The 24,552-nt window shown below is 48.7% G+C and overlaps 1 protein-coding gene across 3 annotated transcripts in view; it reads right to left on the bottom strand.

The window, feature by feature from the left end:
• LOC122375056 (protein FAM13A-like) overlaps window positions 1–24,552 on the bottom strand; it is a 69,694-nt gene that overhangs the window by 23,122 nt on the left and 22,020 nt on the right. For 2 of the 3 annotated variants that reach the window (XM_043354212.1, XM_043354214.1), the window contains exons 1-2: window positions 11,212–11,416; window positions 1,425–2,587 (exon numbers count right to left, since the gene is read on the bottom strand). The gene's annotated coding sequence lies outside the window, so the exon portion shown is untranslated. Of the gene's footprint in view, window positions 1–1,424; window positions 2,588–11,211; window positions 11,417–24,552 lie in introns of those variants that run through there. The other variant, XM_043354213.1, reaches the window with a different exon arrangement.

Here is a 24,552-nt window from a genome sequence, read left to right as displayed (position 1 = left end):
CCCCCTCCCCTCCCCGCTCAGACAATGAGTCGCCTCCGGCAAGGTCGGGTGCCCCTCCCCACTCCCCCCCTTCCCCCAACTCGATGCGACGCAATTTCTCTGGGCCCCCAGGGGCCCGAAACGGGCAACCTACGGCGAAGTCTAACCGCTCAGGCTCAAGCGATGAAGGGAGTTGGGGGGGGGGGGCGGGGGCGGGGGCGATAAACCCTACGGCAGTAAGCGAGAGCTCAGAGCAGAACCTTGGAGACAGGACAATTGGCCGGTCCTGACTGAAGGTTTGTGTAGCATTCGAGGAGAGCAGAGGGGAGGGGAGGATGAGGGGTAAAGCCAAGAGTTCTTTAGGTTGTAGAGCTGGGACTGAATGGTATGTTAAGTGGCTGAGCGCTAGACCGCGATATGTCCGATGCGTACAGCGTAGTACCGCGCGGAATGAGTATAAAATATAAACATCGCACTACATCAATGCAATTGCATCCGATCTTGAAATGAGGAGGTTAGAATGCAATACCGAATTCCTTCAGGCACATGCCTTCAATCATTGCACGCAATTCCGCGATAATAGCTTTTCCAGAAAATTGCAAGGGAATATGAAAACCCATCGGTATGACAATAAACGAAATATTTCCCAAATTCCACGCAGACATTCATCAACAAAGCAGGCGTATGGGCCCCGATGAGGGATGTTCAACTATATTAAAACGTGTCCTGCCTTAAAATGGGTCGTTTCAGCCTTCTTATCGAATTAATGCTGAAATAACGTGCCGATCTAACAGGTCAACTGTCAAACGACTTGGAACCTTCGCATTTGAACCGAACTGCAATTTTCTCGTCAGTCTGAAGATAGGTGATCGGGACCAGAGCACCATACCATTTCTACCTTGAACGCTGATTTTCTTCCGCAGATATTCCTAAACGTCTGTTATTTTCCTGATATCATCTTGTCCCGAAGGTCACATAAAATTCATGGGTGGAGGCATGCCACAAAAAAAAAAACTTATAACTTGGCCTTGCTGGCAACCGCTTGGTCCATGTTAGTTAAGTTTTACATGAGGCGGTAACATTGTATGAGATGTTTTTTTTAAGAAAATGCATAGCGATTGGACGAATACGAGCGTAAAGGCTACCTATATTGGAAACGAATAAGTCAAACTGCAACACAATGCCTAGCAGCATTGTAGGAAGAATCAAACTCAACAAATTGCGATTCCAAATGCGCAGTCAGGGAATTGTAACAAGTAATCCACAAAAATGTAGCTCCTTTCTAAATTTACCTCACTAATGATTCACCAAAATGATGGAAATGAGCCCAAAAGCAACGCGCTGAACTGGTAATACAACTTCAAACAGAAACAATAGTAACATCAAAAGTCCTATTAAACTAAAACTCCCAGCAGCTCGTTCCCAAACACCCCATGTCCACTCACCTTTGATGTATCGGTCGGCTCACTGTGTGTGATCTCGTAGATTATTCGTCCTCGGGAAAGCGTCTTCGCTTCTGCAAGGTCCTGTCCTCCTCTTCGACTCTCGAGTAGCTTCCTGAAGAAGCCTCTCCGCGCTTCCGAGAAGTTTCCGCCTCCTTCTCGTGTCCTCGTAGATGAGAACTTTCAGTTACCTTCTCAGTGAGAAGGTTTCGGTCTTACGCTTATGGGGCCCACCACTATTCTGTCCACAATGCCCCCAGTTCCAACGCAGAGCGTCTATAGCCGGCTTCGTCACGGAAGCCGTAACGAAGGTCGTCACAGGGCGGCCGCGGCCACCGTCACTTTGCCAACATCAACCCGTCACAGCTTTTTCACAACGAAATCAGATGATAGGTGAGTCGCGGTAGCTTGCTATTCAGGATCTCCTAACTCCTAATTAAGCACTTCGTCTTGAGCACTTAGCAAGACGCCCACAACCGCGGGACATCGACAGAGCCCTGAGCTCTTTCAGGTACTGACCAGGTCTTGGCCAAGCAGTTTAAGCACTGAACTTCTCGGCCAGGCTTAGTACTGGCTTGCACTGGCCTTGCTTTGATCTGGAGGCAAGCTAACACTAGCCGCTAGACAGGTACTGGCAGGGCACACACAAAAGGATTCTCGCGAGCGCAGTGCGCGGTTGAGTTATATCAGGTCCAGCTTACTGCACTTAACTTAATCCGTTTTTAGCTTAAGGTACACCAACGTACGTCAAAATTTAGCTGTCACTTAGCCATAAATACGCCACAGTTAAAATACAAATACAGGGTCAATAGCAATGACCATCCACTGATAAACGGTTGTCCAAAACCGATTCAGTTTGTGTCACGATCCAAATCCCTCACCAAGTCAGGTCCTTCTTACGTCAACCACGATACCACGTCCCCAGTTCAACCACGACAAAGTCTCGCAGACAGCACTGAAGCACGTAGCGTCCCCGAAACTAGCGCTTTTGCGTTTACGAAGGTGCCGGGCGCTGGGTGCGCGGATTGAAGTCACGCTGGCGGTACATGGCTGACGTTCACAGCTGGACTATGGCTGCTTCAGGGACCTCGTGGAGATGATCTGCCATGTCAACATTGGGCTGAGAGCCTGTCGCGGCCCGACATCCGAGGGACGAAGACGAAACCCTGTTGGGAGAGGGGGAGGTCAGCGTGGGCCATATTGGTGAGAAGGGGACAATCACGTGGTCCGTGGAGGATCCACAGGGGACCCGCAAGTGAAGGTCCGCAAGTGGGGAAACCGCACTCGTCCGTACCCCACATCTCCACCTGGAAAGGCGAGGTGTTAGCACATGAGGATGTGGAGTAAGAAGGGCAGCAGAAAAGGCTAGATAGGAGGGGCATATGCCGAAGGAGGAAGAAAAGCCATACCGCGAAGGGGGAGGTCAGAGGTGTGGTTGCACTAGCTTGCCACAGTGAGGTTAAGCTAATAATTCAGACGCCAATTAGAACCAATGATGATACAAAAAAAACCAGGAAACGTTATCTAGTTATCAAAAACATCAACTGCTTACTGCTTAAGGTAAGGTTAAGGTAAAGTTAAAAAGCAATGCCGACCAAGATCTTTTTCGTAGCAGCATTCTAGAACGGAGTTTGCTATTGACCCGCTCCCGGATAGTTGGTCAACCGGTGCTCTGCCGAGAGCTTCACCTAATACCACCGAGGACCGGATCAATGGCCGGAGGCAGCGCTCTTATCAGCGACCGCCACTGATTGGTCCTGGCGCCGCTCTCGACAATGGAACCAATTGAGCGTTCCACCGACCAACCACAATGAGAGGTGGTCAGATCTGGCGGTCTTGCTGCGCCCAGTAGGTTCGTAATTAGCCGAGAGGGATTCTTGGAAAGTCTTTCGAGAGCCTAAATCAATTGCCGAAAGCTGCACCAAGTGGATCTTTAGTGGGATGAAAGGGATTCTTGGGAAGTCCTTCACAGAGTTCTAAATAAATTAGCGGAAACTACATCAAGGAGATCTTCAGTGAGATGAGAGATTCTCGCAAGTTCTTGCATTTCTGGCACTGCTAGTTCAGAATTTAGCTCAACAAGACTGATTTAATTTGGCACTACTTAGCGGTCTTTGATGAAGTCCCTCGGATCCACTAGTGCCTTAGAGCATAATCACATGACTACAACTGGCAAGTGTAGCTTTGTTAAACATTTCGACGGGGGAGATCGCAACATCAACGATCTCGAACTACTCATATCATAGTCCCTAAGTTTTTGTTTTCCTAACTTTTGAATTGTTTCGTTATAGACCCACCATCTAACCACCTTCGCCGCTGACTGACACGCCCCCTGACCAGTCTTCCCTTCCCGTTTCGCCGACTCCCGCGGCCGATCGACCCAAATCCCCCTCCCTCGGCCACCTGACCCAAACTCCCCCCACCTCCCCTGGGGCTCCGTCTGGAAGCGCCCGTACCGAGCCCCGCGGCTTCCTGAGGAGTCCGGTGTCAGAAGCACGTGATGTGACCCTTGGTGACGCATCCGCCGGCCGGCACCCCCACATTGATAGGAATCGCGCCTCAGTCATCTGGGTGCTCTGATGACGACACATTCATCCAGATACGCCGTAGGCACAGAGTTTTCCAGGGCAGTCCCGAGACTTCAGCAGCGTTCTAGAACCATCCCGAATGACGAATACCTAGCAAGCAGCTATTAAGCTCGCTGGGGCGTTCCACGATAGATCGTACCAGGCCCGTCACCCTCATCTCTCAGATTTTAATGAAAATCCGTCCTAGGGGTAATCATAGGCCCCAAAGACGCCTGGCAAAATATCAGACTTCTCAGATCAAAACTTTTTGAGTTATGTTGCATTACATTTTTTAACTTCGGTTTGTAACGGTGAGTTTGATGGCCTATAACTCAAGAACGGGTTAAGCTACCAACAAACAGTAAACAACACTAAGCTTGCGATGAATCAAAAATTAATATTACCATTTAGAAATTCCAAAGAAAAATTTTCATTGTTGAGCAAAAACCTTTATCTTTTTTCATTTGCCTCTAATGACCTTTGGGACCAAAATTTTTCAAATTTTTATTTTTTCAAAATAAACTTCATGTCTTTGCAAATCGACATGCAAAAAAATAGAAAGGTGTTCTTTCTATAAAATCCTCATTTTCCCGCAAACAAAATGGGTTTCGGAGGGGTTGATACGACCCCAGCACGCCGTTTCGCTTCTAATAGAGCTAGAGCCTCGCGGAAAAAACGAGCGTGTGTGCCGCAACAAGTCGCAGCGATTGGCACCCGATTTTAAGGTCTCAATTTAACCGGTAGCGTCTGAGGTCAGGTCAAGTGACTGAAGTTACGGGTTCGGTTTTTAGTAAATAACTTCGCAAAAAATGGCCGCAGAGCCGCGATTTTGGCATCATTGTGTTCGCCTAGCTCTGGTGCATCGAATGGTATACTTTTTGCTAGGGTGAAGTCAACTTATGTAGTTGACCTCGGATCAAGGTCAGGTCAGAGCCCCTCAGGTCACGAAGCTGGGCAAAGGGTATCATATGGCATATCATTCGATTCGGAAGGTCTTCCCGAGTCCATTGGTGGCTTTCTCGACTCTCTAGCTCCATTTGATCGGGAGTTATTGACGAAAAACTCGTACGACCCTAGTGACGTCATAAATGACGTCACGCAAGGTTACCAATGCAAAAGAAAAGCATTGGACTTTGCAAGAAGTGCATGAAATCACGATACCATGTGCGTGGGATAGTTTTGGATCATTCTCCGCGCCAAAATAACAGTTTTTGTATTTCCCCATTGACTTATAACAGTGATGTCACGTGACCGACCTGACCTCACGTAACCTTAAAAATTCCCAGATATACAAGTTGTGAGACCTCTGGAGGACACCATTTATGCGTCCTGTAACTTTCATCTCGGACAGATATGGTCGTTGGCGTCCAAAACAATGTCAGAACCAAACAGCCTTTTTCACCCTCGCGCTTATAGGAAAGAGGGTTGGATGAACCCTCTTTTCACTTTTTTTCAGATGACTCAGACTTCAATTGAAATTTCAGTAACCCGTGATGTCACTAGGCAGCTTTACCACGCCATTTGTAAGCTCCCCTCCCGAAATCACTATTCGAAACCGTTATCGTGACGTAAAATAAATACATTTATAGAAAGAACACCTTCCTAATTTTTTGCATATTTGTTAACAATGAGCCAAATATTTTTTTAAAGAAATAAAAATTCAAAAAAATTTGGTCCCAAAGACCAAAAAATACAAATGAAAGAAAACTCGATATGTCATATATCCAAAAAAGCGTATTTTCCGAAATTTCAAAAATATATATTAATCTCTGTTTCATTGCAAGTTCAATGATATATAACATTTGGCATTTGAATAATCCGTCTTAGAGTTACAGCCCGCCAAACTTAGCGCTGCAAAGCAAGATCCAAAAAATGTTATACACCATAACTCAAAAAATACTTATCTGATAAGCCTGAAATTGTTACAGGTGGATTCAGAGCCCCTGATTACCCCTGAGACCAATTCTCGTCAAATTCCGAGAGATGAGGGTGTCAAATTGGAAAAAGTGGTACGATCTATCGTGGAATGCCCCCGCTATCAAAAACAGCTATTAAAGACGGAGCCCAGACGATCACTTACTCGACAAGAGTTAGAGCCACCACGAGTCCCACGAGGCGAGATCGTTACGAAGCGTTCTACAGCCATCCAACCACACCCTTGATAGCGGCACGCCATCGTAACGTGCTCCACAAGCGTGGACAAAGCAGGAAGTCTGCTCACGAAGACAATGATCTCCCCCAAACGTCCCCTGGCATTCAGATCAGTTTGCCAGCTTCTTCCGGGTCTATGGGGAGATGAAGGACGCCGGGAAGGAAGAAGAAATGAGTAAGACACATTGTAGCTTCCTGAGGGGCTATGGGGACTGATTGGAAAGTAAATGAGGGGTAAGCACTTCTCTGTCGGTGAGGATAGAGGATAGGGGAGTGGAAGGAAGGAAGCGTTACGTCGGCGAAATGAGAAGGATGTGGGTGATATGTTGGTTCCTTCCAAAACGGAACCCACTACACACCGTAAAATATCACATAATAAGCCCAGATTCCCAATGCATGTGAACTGTGACGGTCTTCATCTTCCAAAGGCTATGTGTCTATCCTGAGACTTACACCATACCTACAAATCACACAGGTACTGATGCATCGCCGACAATTGATCAACAAGATATTGGTCACGTGACAACGATATACTTGGCCAGCGCTTCGTGACAGGGTCAGTATAAGAGACACGTGACCCAGCTATGGCTATCCAGGGCTGTCGGAGACATCTCCACAGCTAGAACAGCGAGAAGAGACACGTGATCCACCATAGTCTTTTATCCCGGCCTGCCGGAGACACCTCCACTGAAAAATGGCCAGTCACGTGACAAACAAGGCTGCCGGTGACACCTCCACTGTAAGGTGGTCACAAAAGACACGTGACCACGCTATGGTCATCCAGGGCTGACGGAGGCGCCTCACAGACGGCAATGGACTTCCGCCACCGGCAGATATATGGCTGAAATAATGGTGCCGGGAGCTGCAGAGCCGGATGGCTGGGTTTAACAGTGGGTTAGATGGACACTGGACAGGAAGAAACTAATTCGCCCGCCGGTAGATAGTTTTAGGATGGCGAATATAAACGAAACCGAGAATTAAATGGGTCAAGAACTTAAATGAACGTGAATGGTCTCCCTTTTCGCATTTGATCCTTGGAGATGGATCACAAACTTCTTAAAATACTGCCGAATCTCATCATGTCGGTAGGTTGATATGACAACACTTGCGCTGTTTGAACTGCAAGCTCCGGTGTTATACATGCTCCAGAAATATATCATGCGGCGCTGAGTACGCTGAAGATAGTGTTGTCACATGCATTTATCACTGTCGACAGTCTTCGCACACAGACACGACACAGAGGCTGGGGGGATCCGTGCTATCGTAAGTTATATCGGACGTGGCTGCGAAACTTCTCTCGGTACGAAACTTCTCTTGATCGGAAGAAAATCGGAGGGATGAAAAAGAAAGAGCGGCAAATCGGAGCTACGTTGTACGTAAGTTGTTTCGCAGCGTTTAAATGCCAGTTTTACTACGATTTAAATGCCAAGCAGATCAGCTGACCTCGTAGTACCATGCCGATAAGGTCGAATTCCCCATACGTCTATAGTGTAAAAGTGACCCTTATTGCAAATAGGCTGTCAGGGACATCTCCTCCTCTGTAAATTTGGAGGGATCATGTGTCGGCATTCCCATGTTCGTTTCGGAGTCCATCTGTTCCATTTGGAGCCCGTCAGTTGGCGTCAAGAGTTGGCGCAGCGAGCGCCCCGAAGACTGCGTCTGCGCACGAGGCTTCGCGATGGAGGAGTATTTTGACGAAATCGCCCTCGCTGCAGAAGAAATAGAGGGACTTGTTGAGAAAGAGGAGGCCGCAGTGTGCCGACGACTTTAAACTGTACGCCAACGCCAAGACCAAGGCAATCAGGGGGCGCTCAGATGATCGGGAGGTTTCAATTGATCAGGGACCCACCAGGTGACCAGGGAACCCTTTGATAACCAGGGGTCATTCCAGTAACCAGGGACTGCTTCAATAACCAGGGGCCCCTCAGTAAACGTGGGCCACTCAGGTTACTGCAAGAGACAGGAGTCCCTTATAACCAGGGACCGGCAAGGTCTCTCAGGTCCGTTTTTGACAAAGCTGTTATTGACGTCATATGCGAGCCCTTTGCCACCAGCAGAGGGCCCTTTCAAGCCTTTTTAGGGCCGTTTAACGTCTCTTGAGTTTCCTTTGAGGCTAAGGGCCTCTTCAGCAGCCGAGGGGTCTTTGAGGCCTTTTTGAGGGCCTCTTAACGTCAGCTGAGGACCGTTGGACGCCATCTGAGGACCGTTTGGTGCCTTCTGATGGCCAGTAGATGCCAACTGAGGGCTCTCTGACACCAGCTGAGGGCACGCTGACACCAACTGGGGGCCTCCTGACACCAGCTAAGGGCGCTTTTATATTTGACACGAACTCAGGGCCCTTTGACGCCCTTTGAGACCTTCTGAGGTCCGTTTGACGCCAGCAGAGGACCCTTTGGGTTCATATGAGGGCCCTTTGCTGCCTTCTAAGCGGCCTTTGAGGCTTTTTGAGGGCCGCTTGACGCCACCTGAGGACCGTTGCGGTTGGACTCCAGTTACGGACCGTTTGAGGCCTTCTGATGGCCATTTTGCGCCAACTGAGGGCCCTCTGACACTAGCTGGGGGCCCTCTGACACCAGATAAGGGCCCTTTAAGGCCTTCTGAAGTCCGGTTAACGCTAGCGGAGGGCCTTTTGAGGCCAAATGAGGGCCTTTTGAGACCTTATAAGGGCTCCTTGAGACTTTTGAGGGCCGCGTGACGGCATCTGAGGACCGTTGTACTCCAGCTGACGACCGTTTGAGGCCTTCAGATGGACTTTTGGCGCCAGCTGAGGAGGGCTCACTGCCACCAGCTGGGGGCCCTCTGACACAAGCTAAGGACTCTTTAAGGCCTTCGGAGGGTCGTTTGACGCGAGCTCAGGGCCCTCTGACGCAGGTTTAGGGCCCTTTGACGCCCTTTAAGGTCTTCTGAGGTAGGTTTAACGTTGGCTGAGAGCCCTTTGAACCCATCTGAGGACCCTTTGAGGCCATCTTGTGGCCCTTCATTTGGCCATCTGAGGGCCCTTTGACACCAGATGAGGGCCATTTGACGCTAACCGAGGGCCCTTCGAGACCATCTGAGGACCCGGTGACCCCATCTGTGGGCCCTTTGAGGTCTTTTGAGGGCCATTGAAATTTCACCACAATACCCCTGGCTGCGCTACTGGGCATTTATGGACTCGTATGGGCCTGCTGGGGAACGAGATGGGCCCTCCCGGTCTTTTCAATCATTATTTCAGTTCATTTTACATGGTCTTCGGCGGTCTAAAGATAAGGGGCCCCAACTCGAATGGGGGGAGGCCCGTGTGCCCTCTCCTGTGTGCGGCCTTGCCGACACTACACCGCTTCCCCTCCCTTCGCCATAAACGCACCGCTGCACTGTTAGGCGCCGACAAAAACGGACCGGCGCCGCAACCGGCTCCCCCGCGGCCTGCCTCGCGTTGACATAGCCCTTCCCGAACACCAGTGTAACCCCCACGCGGCCTAGGTATCGCCGCGCCCACCTGTCCGCGGCGCGGCCTCTGATGGCGTATCGGATCATTGATGGTGCGATACATGTTTTGGTCAGATTTTCGCAATTAACAACCAACTTCAAAATTTGACCTCACTTGACCTGACCTTGACCTGACCTCGACCTGAAATTCATCCAGAGGTGGTCCATATCACTTATTGAGTGTGCCTATTGAATTCTATGAGTAAAATGGCCCATAAAACATGTGTCGCACATGCCCTTTTCTATATTTTGTTTTTTGGTGACCTGACCTGACCTGACCTGACCTTGACCTTGACCTCTGAATGATATTGTATGCAACGAATATTGTCTTGGTAGCCTAAGAACACGTTTTGGGTGATCAGTCTCAGTCCATGACTCCATTCTTCGGCAACTACGGTGCAAGGCCGATACTGTAGAAACTTGCAATTTGTACCCTTGACCTGACCTTGACCTTGACCTCAAACTTTAAATTAAGTACATGTTTTTAGTAGTTCGTGATGAGAGCTTTCGATTGGCGTTTGAATTTTCCAAATCGGACCATTAGTTCGGGAGATAACAGGGGGGGGGGGGTAAAATTTACCCCCCCCCCCAGCCCCGCGCGTTCGGCTGGAGACCCCAGCCCCGCGCGGGTTAACGCGAAAAATTGCCCAAAACACTTTTTAAATTTCAAAATTGAAAAAAGTGATTACAAAAATGACGTGAAAGTGACCGTTTTCAACGTGTAAATTTAAAACGCTCTAGCGCAGCCATTTTTGAAGAAATCGACTTCAAATTTTGCACACGTGTTCATCAACCATATTTGTTTAACATATATTTCGGTTTTGTGAAAATTTTGAAAATTTCTTATATTTTTCTCTTGAGAAAGAGGTAAAGCTTCGCTACGATCGGCCTTCCGATCGACCGAGAAGATTCGTAAAGTTAGTTCGTATCTTCACCATTTGCGATACAACTTGCGTATCTACTTAGCCTACGATGTGATGGATCCCTCCAATATCTGTTCCGATTCAACTTACGTTTGATCGCAACTGCGAGGTGCCTTGCGATCACATGGATCCCCCCAGCCAGAATAACATTAGCTGATGTTGGATCAGCTAATTGCAAATTGGTATACCTTTCGAAATTACAAGGCATTGAAGCTCATGGTCCTGCTTATTAGAGCCAATGCGACTTCAGGATCACGTGTCGGAACTCGAATGATCCCGAGTGCACGTGCAAATATCCGAAGAGACCATTGGACGCAGCGGAGAGCTGAGAGGCACCACTCCAAAAACGTTTCACCAGTCATAGTTTGCCTTTGTATCATTCCATACCTAATGCGTCATTCAAAATCAGCATTCCTCCATTACAGGAGACATCCCATCGTTCTATGCAGAGGAGAGCACGTTTTCGCAGCATCAAGCACCATGGGGAGAGACAGGTTACTCCAATATGCCCCGCCCATCCCGTGGATTCGCCATTACATACAGCGGAAAGGAAAGCTAGTCAAATTTAGCAGCACCACTCAACATTTAGACGCCAAACACATGCATAAACAACTCCTGGCAGGCCCAGGAAATCCCCACAGTTATCATGACATGTAACATCCACAATTATCACTCTCTTACCCTTTCCGGTGTTCGATAAGAGCACAACAACGCAGTGGCGCGCCTCCTTCCACCCGCCGCGCAGCACCACGCGCCCACCACCCTCCTCAGCGACCACTGCACGGGCGGAGCGGTCAGAAGGAGAGAGGAAGAGAGGGAGACGGACAGAGGGAGGGAGATGTCTGGTGCGGTGAGCGGCGGCAGCTCCCGCCCGGCCCCGCTCCGACGGCCGACTGGCCGGTGTAGGTCGCCCTCCCTCCTCCCCGCCCGCCCCGCCCCGGGCTGGCACCGCCGCGCCGCCGCCGACAGAGTTGGCCCCGCAGCTCTGCGCAGCGCGGCGCGCAGCTCGGGCGCCGCTCGCGCCGCCCCGCAGCTCGGGCGCAGCTCGGGGCGAGCTTTGCGCAGCGCGGGGCCGTTTGGCGCTTAGCGCAGCTGGGAGCCAGTCCCTGGCCGGGTCGGATCCCATGAGACTGGGAGCATGCGCTCAATGTTAGTCAGGCAGTCCAAGGAGGTAAAGCAATTGGCCGATGTGGGCATAGGCGCGGGAGCCGGGGGGGGGGGGCAGTGGAGGTAGCTTGCCCCCCCCCCCAACTCTGGGGCCGTGGGGGCGATGCCCCCATCGCCCCCACAGCTTTGAGACGGAATACCACACTTTTTTGCAATGCTTTCTTTTTTGTTGAAAAAGCCAAGGGATGAAAAATAAGTGGCCTAAAACCGGTGAGAAAACTAGATTTGGGGTACGCTAGGTTAATCTCTATTATGGTGTGCCTCCCCCCCCCCCCCAGTCTGAACGTAGTTCCCGCGCCGCTGGATGTGGGTTTGTTGTGATGATGTGGGACGGGAGAGGTATGGTGACAGCCTTCGCGTCAGTCGAATGATGTGTGGTGGAGAGGTAGAGCCTCCAACTGGTCCGTAACTCATAAGGAGTTACCCATACACCTGTAATAGCTCTTACTTTATCAGTAATCAGGATAAAACTTCATGAGAAATGTTAATGCACCTGGTACAAACGGTAGTGAGAGAAGTGGTTTGATTGAGTTGAGTGAAGGGAAAGGTAAAGAACGGGATCACCGAAAATGAAAGAATAAATGGGCGTGCGTTAATGTAATGTAAGAAGTTGTTTGCGTAATTTTTAACATTTGTGTATCACTTCTTGACATTGCAAGATGTGAAATAGTTCAATCCTTCGAAATAATCCACACTTATCGCGGAGCAAACAGAAGAAAATAAATAGCTGAAGGTAGAAAAGAAGCGGGAGTAGGCGATCTAACTCAAAATAGAAATTCTGAGTCATGAGAGCAAGGTTTAAAAATCGGTGAATGTTTACGAAACTCGACTACGACCTATGACTACGACCCACGAACTCATGCATCAACCAGTTTTTCCATTAATTTTCTTTCGTTAAGTTCCCATTTCTTGGGCCTCGGTGATATCCTCAAACTTATCCTCCTTGCCAGGCTGCAAATACATATCAGTAGGCGGAACTATGGTCATGAGTACCCAAATATAGGAACGTTCCCATTTTTGGGAACGGAGTTCCCAAATATGGGAACGGGCGTTCCCATTTATGAGAACGGAAGGCAATTTTTCGGCCGTTCTCCCACTAAAACTCAAAAGTGCATCACGTCTCAAAAAAGTGCACGCTGATTTAAGTATCTACTAAATCTCCATAAAGTTATCTTTAATCTGACCGTGGAACAAGGAAATTGACCGTGGAATGATATTTTTAATGATTTTTTGAAAATGACAGAATGGTGGAAATATGGGTTATACGACATTTAGCATGCAATTTTAAGGAAAATGAAGCATTTTTTAGTTTGAGGTAAAGTATAATAATTTTCGCCTGGTTATGAACTTTCATACTATCGACACCAGATGCTGACAAATGCAAGCGAAGACGCGGACGGTCCCGAGGTAATATTGTTGACTTTTGTGTCGGGGCGGACGACCGCGTGGAACGTGAGTGAATTTACCGAGCTACTGTTGTAAACTCAGTTTAAAGGGATTATCAGGGTTTAAAAATTGAAAGGAATCGGCATAAATTTCCAATCAATGAACTCCCCAGACTCTGCCGATTCTAAAGATATGCATAAAATGTAAATCGGTACCAAAATTTGCGAGATATAGCCGTTTCAAAATTGACAAAATTGTACTTACTCACGCAAAACAAGTACTTGGGCGGCCAAGTTGGCCCATCGCTAAAATGTAAACAAAGAGCAGCCTTGGAAAATTTCGCCAAGGCCGCCGCACCGCACTGGCAATTTCCACAAGACTGTTTTGTTTTTGTCTGTTGTTTTTAGCAAGATACCTATGTTTTTAGGGCCTTGCAACAAGATTTCAGTGCTTGGCATTGGATTTGGATATGAACAAATTGAAGATTTGCTTTTCAATAAGACAGCAAGAGTTATCAACATTGCCAAAGTTATTATATGGGTGTGATTTGAATAGCTTGTTTGCTGATCATCAAAATCTTGATGTTAATATCATTTAAATGTCAACAATTTTCAAGGGTAAATTTGAGTGTTTTATTTCAATAAATTGAAATGTAAATGCATCAGGCACAAGAGCTAAGTTTCAATCTGATTATTTTGTCAAGAGTGGTGAATCTAATGTAACGTCTTGCGAGAAAGCTTACCTAAGTGACTGAAGAAAGCGCTACAGTTTTTCAAAATCAATGTTGATCTGTTTTTTCGAACAACAGGTTGTACAACATGATGTGACATGACCTCTGTGCCCTGTACGTCACCCCTGCTGCTGCAGCAGAGCCCCGGCTTCAACTATAGTTTGTTATGGGTGGGCTCTCCGTGAACGTCTTGGTGCGTTTCTACATATTGTTGCTGTGAAAGGACTGTACATGAAAAAATATGTAACTTGTATGTTTTTTATTGCCCTGGTACCTACTTAATGTATATTTTTGTTGTTTATGAGTGATAAATGAATATATTTTGAGGAAAATTGAGTCATTTCAGTTTTAGTTTGTGGAACAGAACAGAAGAAGCTGATGAGTGTGGATCATGCTTCAATTGAGAGAATCATCCTCAGTTATCTACATATAAGCATGCTTTGTAAGCTCCTTGCATTTTGCCAGCTTCTACTTGCTAGTCAAAGTTGTAAGAAGGGTTAGGGAGAACAATTGGTACACATGCCACCATGTGCAATCACCAAACGAATGAACGTGAGGGCCAAGTCCTTCACACAGCATGGATACTTATAGGTACTGCACTAATGTATAATGTTCATTATGTTCATATTAGCAACTCACCCAGGCAGCCTGCCTTGTGGAGTATTTCTGAGTTTAAGATTTTGCAAGACTCACACTAATCAATAAGGTAAATTATATTGATATGTATGGATGAACAATGTGCAAAGGGGTCGCACGTGCCTGCTCAGTGCTCAGCCATGGATGCACGTGCCTTCTCAACAATGGTCGTGCTTGCAGACATCTCCATGGACGAACAATGTGCAAGGGGGGCCGGGGGGGCGTGCCTCCGCGGCCGCCTGTTGGCTCAGCCGCTGCTGCTGCTTGGCGCCGCTGCTGAGCGCTGCCGGAGACGCCGCTCGCTGCCGGAGCTGCCGGAACAGTCACCGGAGCTGCCGCCCGCTGCCGGAGCTGCGGGAGCCGGGCCCGCCGCCCATCTGTCAGGACCGCCGACGGCAGCACGCCCGTCTGTCAGGGTCTGTCGGTGCCGGCAGTGGACGCGCGCGGGTGCGGGCCGGGTACGGACGCGCGCGGGTGCGCGCCAGGTACGGGTGCGCGCCGGCTATGGACGCGCGCGGGTGCGCGCCGGCTATGGACGCGCGCGGGTGCGCGCCGGCTATGGACGCGCGCGCGCTTGCGTGCCGACGATGGGCGCGCGCGCGCGCGCTTGCGTACCGACGATGGGCGCGCGCGCGCGCGCTTGCGTACCGACGATGGGCGCGCGCGCGTGTATGCCGACCATGGCTGCCGCCCGCTGCCGGAGCTGCGGGAGCCGGGCCCGCCGCCCATCTGTCAGGACCGCCGACGGCAGCACGCCCGTCGGTCAGGGTCTGTCAGTGCCGGCTGTGGACGCGCGCCGGTGCGTGCCGGGTACGAACTCGCTTGGGTGCGCCCCGGCTGTGGACGCGCGCGGGTGCGCGCCGGGTACGGACGCGGCGTTCTCGCCGGGTAAGGACGCGGCGCGCGCGCCGGCTATGGACGCGCGCGCGCTTGCGTGCCGACGATGGGCGCGCGCGCGCTTGCGTGCCGACGATGGGCGCGCGCGCGTGCATGCCGGCCATGGCCGCGCGCGTGCGCCCCAGCCATGGACGCGCGCTAATGCGCGCCGGCGATGGGCACGCACGTGCCTGCTCGGCAATGGATGAGCGACGAGCGTGCCTTCTCGGAAATGAGTATACATGCAGACATCTTCATGGATGGACGCTTTCAACATGTTCAATGTGTTGAGACGGATCTGAGTAAATTGGAGAGAAACTAGGATAGTTTTAGTCCTGCTCAACTGGTTCTGCCAATAAGTACAAACACCACCTTGCTGCCAACTGCTTACCAAATACCGCATCTGTTGTACCCTTGCATGATGCATATGTAGGTACATACAGAAATAATTACAGTCTGTTGAAATCTGAAAACATGCACTGCTGAGCACTGTGGATGAATCTGTATGAACCGTGTGGCCCAGCGAAACCTTCTGGACCAGGTTATAATTGACAGTGAATTAGTAATCAATCCATGCGAAGAGAAAATAGATGATTGTGCCTTAGATGAGCATAATGAAGAAGCGTTCCTGAAGTTGAGTTAGTGGCTTTCCATCATCCATGCCAGATGGCCAAAACACACCATTTCAATAGGTACTGTCCCAAAAATATATTTCAAAACACTTATTGCATGGCTATACACACCAGCTTACTCGGTCACCACACTCAAACCAAGGCCATATAAGGGTAGTAGTATAGCAGGCGTCACACTTGTATTTTTGCAACCATGAACGAACGAAGAGAGGCGCTGTAGGTTAGGTTGTAGGTAAGGTTAGGTTTGGTTAGGTTTGGTTCGGTAAGGTTGGATGACAAAGCAACTCGGGGTATAGCGCTTCTCCTTGGTTGCAAAAAGAAGTGTGACGCCTGCTTTATGACTACCCATATAAGTAGACTCAAACACAGTCTACTGATACAAACGTCACTGGTCTCAAGTCTGTGCTCAATGCACCAGCTGTACACTACTCACAATACGTAAGGACTCAACGTCAGCCACCAATTTTCTACATCAAATTCACATCAGGTTTTCAAAGTAACAATGTATGTGCCACTTCTGTACTTTGTGCTACAAACACAGAATAAATGATATCAGTCAGCAATGCATTGCTCATTGTCAGCCAGTCTGCAAAGTCAGTCCGCAGGCTTTGCAAGTAAGTGCAAAGTCTGCGGAGATCAGTTGCTTTACACACCACCAATATCATAGGCGCGGGAGCCGGGGGGGCAGTGGGGGCAGCTTGCCCCCCCCCAACTCTGGGGCCGTGGGGGCGGTGCCCCCACAGCTTTGAGACGGAATACCACACTTTTTTTGCAAACGTTTTCTTTTTTTGTTGAAAAAGCCGAGGGGTGAAAAATAAGTGGCCTAAAACCGGTGAGAAAACTAGATTTGGGGGTACCCTAGGTTGATCTCTATTATGGTGTGCCCCCCCAGTCGGAAAGTAGTTCCCGCGCCCCTGACCAATATCATGCTGCAATGTGCTCAAAATATGCCCATACACCAACAGCAAAGCACAACCATGAAGCACCACTGATAACACTTAACCTCAAAGCACACAACATGATAATTTATTTATTTTGAGTACCTACAGAAACAGAATGTCTCAAGGCCACTCGTGCTCACTCCGAAATCTGCCAGTCGCTCAGCCTTGAACATTGACATTATTTCATCTGAAATCTATTTTCTTCACTTGATCAAAGTTGATCTGCGTCATACATCTTACAACGGATGTCTTGAATTATTGGTAACGTTCAGCACTTAGCATTAACATTACAAATGATAGGTAACTTTGGTTCAACGTTCCATCCAAGCTTCTTCATTGCTGGAGCTATATCACTTTCAAGTTTAATTGCTTGAACTAAGACATTCTTGAATTACACTCGGGATGAGCTTAGTTTGAAAGCACACAACATAATTTTTCAATTATTTTGATTTTTGATAACCCACAGGATATCTAGAAGCTACACGCACTGGCTACAAAGCCCACAAGTCTTGAACATTCAAATATGAATAGGAACAGCTTTGTTTCGCACAGATTTCGCACATGGCGGGATGGCGCCATTCCGTCCAACTCATACAGCCTCAGAAATTACAACAACACACTCAACTTACGGAATATCCGTCAAACAAATCTTATTTACGACGACACGAGCCAATGCTAACAACGCTTGCCAGTTGCGCTAGAGATATTGGAGTGGAGACGTCAGAGAAAAAAAGTCTTTAGATTTCTCCCATTTCCCCACGTAACGTTGAACGGCCGTTGCGGCCTTATCTGGTATGCGACGGCCTTATCTGGCATAAAAAATATCTCTAGAAGTCTCTAGCTAGTGTTAAGCCTATGGACTTATAGGGAAATGTATCCGAGTACTTGGTACTGCCTCCTCCAGGTACTGGCTGGCAGACGGATCAACTTTGGAGGCCCACCATTTGGAAATTAGGCAATTTTGAGACGAATGACTTCGGATTGGGGCCTCAGCCACCTTCTTCTACACGTTTCACTGAGTAACTCCGAAATTTCGGAAAAAACCCTGATAATACCTTTAAGCGGTTGAAAATTTTCCAGCTGTATTTTATCATCCCGGAAAGACATATTTTATTTGGATGCTAGCTGTTTAGAGTTGTTTTATAAGGAGCGTCATGAGCGTGGTTTTTGTCTTCCGTGTTTCTAAGCGTGATCGTTTTGGGGGAATTTCTCTTATATAGCTCGCTCTGTGTGGCTTATTTATAATTTTTATGCTGATTTCGATAATTCCTCGTGCCCATCCTACCAGGCCTTTTGCCACTTCACTCATCAAGAAAGGAAAAAACTAGATTTTCATTGGGACTAGGTGTTTTGAGGGTGTAACATATTCAGCGTTCCCATTTTTGGATACTTCCTTGTACTCGTCAACTATCGGTGATAAACAGACAGGTGCTTGACATGTCTCCACCCTCAGCGCGGACGGTGGATATAGGTATGGAAGACCTTGTTGAACATCGCTGAGCGTTGTGAATTACGTAATCCTGCAGAGGGGGGCGTGCCCGCTGCGAGATCGACGGGAATAAAAGCGCAGAAGACCGGGCGAAACATGCGACGGTCTTGCCGGAAAGGTCATCTGATGATTGTTGCGTTAACAATAATTTGCGGCGTTGGACGTGATGCTTGTTAATGAAAAGAGCCCCTGAAAGGCGTCGGTGAAATCGTTCCCAATTTTGGGTACGCCGTTCCCATAATAAGGAACGCTTGCAGCGCCAGTGTACGAGAGCGTTCCCAAATTTGGGCTCGCGGCCCGGATGATGGACTGCTTTAGAAATAGGGGAACGATTTGAAACTACGATGGGCCTTACAATATCAAACTCCTTCCCAACAATATTGAGACAAATATCAGGCGGTTCACGATCGTTTTATATTTTTTGGACGTCATTTAACGGTTCTTTTTCTTGTTTTAAATAATGCCTACATGGCGTTCCCATATTTGGGTTTATCGTTCCCAAACATGGGAACGAAAATGCGTTCCCGAAAATGGGTACGCTTGACCATAGTTCCGCCTACTGATATGCGCAGCGCCAACTGGGCAGCAGCAGCACTCGCTGTCCTGCACAAACATATCACAACGTCCCTTATCCTATCCGTATCTTTTCCACAGTAATTTACGTTTCGCCTGAGATCCACCTCAGCTGAAAAGCCACGATGTTAGTGGATGTTGTTGTATTGTACGCACACACAAATAAACAAATAAATCCATTTGGAATTATCATCCATTTGGATGGAGGGATGAAATCTCATCAATCAATCCATTATCCATTTGGATTCATTCAATTATCACGCCGGTCTTATAAGTACTTCATGGAGCTGCCTCAGGTATGTACAAGTTACAATGCCTCCACCCACGTCATATTGCCATAGCAAGTAGCAACTACCAAACAACCTCCTCCCCTGGGTCACTGTCGGGTCGCTCAAGGTCATGTGGCAACGTGCAAATGATCACCTAGCAACAAGCCGTTGGGCCCGGGGGAGTGGGTCAACCCAAGGCCCTAAAACATACCGGGTCAACCGGTGGTGCCCGCGGAAAGGCGATAGGGGTGATATTCTGTTGTTCTGCAATCTGCATGTGATAAGCAAGGAACAGTGCATCAGCCATCAGTATTCAGTAGTCATAGAAGCCTCTATTGGTCACGTTGCAGCGTTCATAGTGGAAAACAATGATCCTCATAATGATAGCTTGCTAGAAAACAATATAAAATAGTTGCATAGTCTCGTAAGCTGATGCGCCCTAAGAGATCTAATTTATAATCATTGTATTGTAGTTATCACAAAGCGGATGACCTGGACATGCCATTAAAAGCAATGATCGACCGTCACCAAATGAATAGATCGGATTAGGAACACGACAAGCTCCATTCTTCTCTTTCCCCGCAATAATCAATTTTTCTCAATCTGATCAATGAACGCTGCGTTCGAATCGCAACACTCGTGGATATTAGCCATAAGAACACAGACGGCCGCCGGAGCTCATTGGGGTCTTGATTCATGATCATCAGTCATGATTCCTCTTCAAGACACACGAACTCCACAGAATGCCTGGCTCAGCCCGGCTTATAATATTACGCCTATGGCAGTGTTTGAAAAGAACTAAGCAGAGCCGCCAATGATGATAAGGATTAGGTAAAGGGAGGTATTGGTCTGGCTGGTTGGCAACCGTGGTGCGTTGCCGGGGCTGAGGCCGTCGTGTCTTATGATAATAAGACACGACGATCTTATTAAAACCAGGGTAACTTTTGAAGGAGGGGAAAAGGGGGATTCCCCCCTTCGAAAATTCCGCTCCCCTTTCAAATTGTGCGTGTACGGCTAGGGAGGGAAGGGGGAATTTCCCCCTTTAAATTTATTTTTGAGCCCATTTTCAATCAATTCGCTACTCAGATTCTATAATCATCGTTGATCAGACTCTAGTCATCAATCGACGTTGCTGGCGCTTAGATAATTTTCAATTTCAGGTTCCATCCAACCATTTTACGTTCAGTGCAGCAGGAACTCCAGATTTGACCCGATACCGATCGGATGGTCGGTGGGACCGTCTCTTGTCTTGTCTCTTCCGTCTCTTCGCAATCACTGACATATCGCTACAGGCGTCGGCGTAGAAACCGGCGGGGGACGGGGGTCATGACCTCTCCGAACCAAGGGTCTTCCTTCGAACCAGGGTCCTTCAATCGGTCTTGGCCTAGCAAAAATAGTCACGTGTTAACCTTTCTCTATTTAGAAAGGCGCTACTTGATGTTTGGCCAGGGTAATATGTAGGTTGCTACTACTGATTGACATTTGCAAGGGCGCAGTCAAGTTGGGACCTCCCCCGCCCCTTACCGCCAAGGTAGGTACCTACGTACCCAGGTATATTTTTTAGCTAATTTATTTTTTGGCAACCTAACAATATAAAGTGGCCAGAATCCGGGGAGATAGTAGGATTTGAGGGTAGGTAAGATTCTGCAGGCGCCATCCTAACAAAAACCTAATGGCATTGGGCCCCCTTTCAGATGCCCCTGGATTCGCGCTTGCCCCGAACTTTATTCCCCCTCTCGACTTTTCCTGTAAAAGTAACCCTGATTAAAACAGCGTAATAACTCCTGTAGGTACTTACATACGTGCCTATGTGAGCATGCAAATGTGTGTTGGGTACTATAGTACCCAACACACATTTGGAATACTACCTACAGGTAGTATTCCAAATGTCTTGTAATGTTAGCCGGGCTCGTAATAGCCACCTGTGGACAGTTCCAGTCAAAATACAAATACAAATACAAATGATCCTATTGATTTGTTTTGTTTTTTGTTTTGTTGGGTTAGGCCCTTTCGGTCGACAAGACCATTGCAGAGCCGGAAGGATGATAGGAATTAGGGGGAGACATTGGTCTGGGCAGGCACCCTAGTGAGTCACCGGGGCTGAGCCCGTCCAGAGGACAGGCCACCCAGCCCCAAGGCACTCACTGCACCCGGCTACGGGGTGCGCTCCCTCAGGAGCAGCGGTGCCGCTCCAAGGGAGCAGCCCGCACGGCATGAGATAAAGTTGCCTGTCCAGCCCGGAGGGGGGTTGCGGCGTGGAGGAGAAGGATTTCAGTATCCTGAGGATAGAAGCACGGAACGGTGGTTCCAGTCTAAATATCTACAAATAGGTACAAAATTGATTTAGGAGTCTTTAACTCTTTGGGATCTTTGATTGACTCTGACAATTTCGAATCTTTGGACGAGAACATGCAATATCCCTCGACACGCTCCCCGCGATCGGGCGAGCACCCATTTCAAATACTATATTCCCCGGCCCAAGTCCGCAAGTCCGAAGTCGCAATGCATCCTCACCATCAGCACGAAATTAAGTCGATACGTACGACACCTAGCGACCGCGCCGTAAGCTATATCTCGTCACTCGACCACCAGTCGGAGTCAGGTAGCTCAGCTTTCGACAGCTGCCGCTACAGTACTCGTGGCGCTTCGATCGCAGCGAAGTGAGAATTGGTATTGGCCAAGCTTGTATGGGCTACATTATACCGGGCTTCTCAAAAAAGTTGGACGATTTTATAACTAACGTATTGAAGGGTATCAGTGTAACAAAACATAATTGGGTATCACCTGAAAGCCTCATCAAAGACATTTCGTTTGAGGGGATTTCGATCCTCGGCAGTCGCCTTGTTTGTGAGCCGCGCCGAGGTCATGTTCGAGATGATTCCCTTTTTGTTCGATGCACAGTTTAGCCCGGCGCAGCGCGACCTCTGCTGCAGCACGACCCACAGAAAGCTGCAGACGGCACACCGCTGACTTCACTGCATCCTTATGATCTTCGGAACTTTTTGGGTGGTCTCGGTACACCTGGGACTTGAGGTGGTCCTATAGGAAAAAGTCCGGTGGGGTTACGTTCGGAGAATTCGCCGACCACGGGCGTGTCTCGAACCTCGAGATCACGCGCTGCCCGAAGCGCTCCCACAGCCCCTCCCGGTTTTCTTTAGCGGTATTGGCGTGGCACCGTCTTGCTGGAACCATTGGGTCTTAAGCGTTTCCGGATCTCTGCTCACCTTGATATTGCAGAACCCTCCAAAACGTCGCCAGAGCCACCCGATATCGCTGACCATTGACAGTCTGAGTAGCGCATCTCTCACACGAGTGGTGTTCGCCGTGAGCCTTTGATTGGGTTTATGGCCGCCGGTGTGTTCCTTGAATTGCGTGAACCTATTGTTAACACTTCCTCGAGCCAGAAACTCGTCAATAATGTGGAAAAATTTTATTTCAAGATGTTGCTCTCTTTGGTGTTTGCGGATCATCCGTGGTGTCGAACCGACCGACTTAGTCTGGGAAAGCATAATTTCACGAGTTTTGCTTTTACTTCCTAAGAACACGGCTTCATTTTTTAAGCTCAAACCATGGTGTCATATAAATCTACGAAAAATGTTCCGTTTTTCCACGAGCATTGATTTTGCTTAAATGTTGTTAGGAGTCCTCTATTCGCAAAAGAAATCCGTCGAACTTTTTTGAGAAGCCCGGTACATACAGCTAATTGCTGAATGTATTGCAAAATGCAAGCCATTATCCCTCGCCCGGCGACAGGGGGGGGGGGTTGATTGACACCCCCAGACCCTCAACCCAACCCCTAAACTTCGTAAATACCGTATAACTCTAGGGCATCCTTTTGGTACAATGGCACATTACCTGAAAAGTTCAGGTCACAGTCATTACTTACAGGACAGGTTACCAACTTACCAGGTTACAAAAGCCGGTACAAGGTAAGGGCTTACAACATCCGTTCCGTCGTATCTATCCTCAAAATACTGAAATCCCTTTTCCCACGCCCCAACCCTGTTCCGGGCTGGACAGGCAGTTTTATCCCATGCGGGTTGCTTCCTTGGAGCGCACCGCAGCTCCTGAGAGAGCCACCCATGGAACATGGAACATGGAAACCGGGTCAATATTAAACGTTGACGGGGGGGGGGGCATTCGGTCCCCCGGAAACTGGATTTCTCGAGAAACGCCAGACCAATTGCCATGTGGCATACAGCATGTGACAGCTCTCATATTGATCAAAGTACATGCATTATCGATTAAAAAACGTTTGTGCGAGATCCAGGGGCGATATCGATGCATAAGTAGAGCGATTGACAGAGATGCTAGTCGCACAGATCCACATATCGATTCAGCACCAGCCACTGCCACGGTTCTAAAGTCGTCCAAACAGTCCCAGATTGATTGGTCTTTGGGGAGTAGCTCCTGCCGATCTGTGACGTCATTCTCGAAACACTATAGACTCCGCCCACTCTGACATCTGATCGGCCGGGTTTTGATACAATCCAGAATCAGCCGGGTTTTGATACAACCCAGGGAGGGTCAGCTTGTGGCCAGTTGCTCATCCGCTGCCGCCGGCGTTAGGTCGGCCCCCGCCTGCTTTGGGACTTAGCCTGTCCTGAATCGCGGTGCTCTTCTCGTAAAGGAAGTTCTTGAAGAGGTTCACGAGGACGTCCGTGATTCCATCCGTGCATGTCACCGTCTCGCGAGTTTATCATCAGAATGCGTGTCGTCGCCGCCGCCGTGCTGATGCTGACGCTGATGGTCGTCAGCGTACCGTCATCAGCGCTCGAGTGCTACGCCTGTCGCATGAACAGAGACATCCACGGTGTGGTTCTGGCGCCGCATACGCTTCAGAAACTGTCCAAGTTCCCGACCTGTGACGTCATGGAAAAGGAGGGGCCGTCAGATAAGTTCAAGCAGACCTGCGCAACGTATGATCGCTCCTGCGCTGACATCGCCGATCCTGAGGATCCAACCAATCGGGTCAGAACCTGCTTCATTCTGGATAAGGATGAGTGCCACAACACGGTCTGCTACTGCACAACAGATCTGTGCAACACAGTCGGCGGTCAGACGCTGGCCTTCGTGGCTGAGGTGGCAGTGGTTGCTCTGTATGTACTGGGCTCGTACTTTCTGATGGTATGAGCAGAGAGCTGGTCAAGCTGAAGAAGATGTAGGAGAGGATGTTGTTGATGTTTGAGGGCGAAACTCGGGTGCAATGATGCTTCGGGCTGGCCGAAAATATCGCTGAATAAACCCCGTAACAATATAAACATATACCTGTACAATATACAATATAAAATAAAACAACATAAAATACCACCGTATAGCTCTT

This window comes from Amphibalanus amphitrite, unplaced genomic scaffold, assembly GCF_019059575.1.
Source record: "Amphibalanus amphitrite isolate SeventyFive unplaced genomic scaffold, NRLGWU_Aamphi_draft 001766F_arrow, whole genome shotgun sequence".
Taxonomy (NCBI): Eukaryota; Metazoa; Arthropoda; class Thecostraca; order Balanomorpha; family Balanidae; genus Amphibalanus; species Amphibalanus amphitrite.
This window is presented reverse-complemented; position numbering and strand designations above follow the sequence as displayed.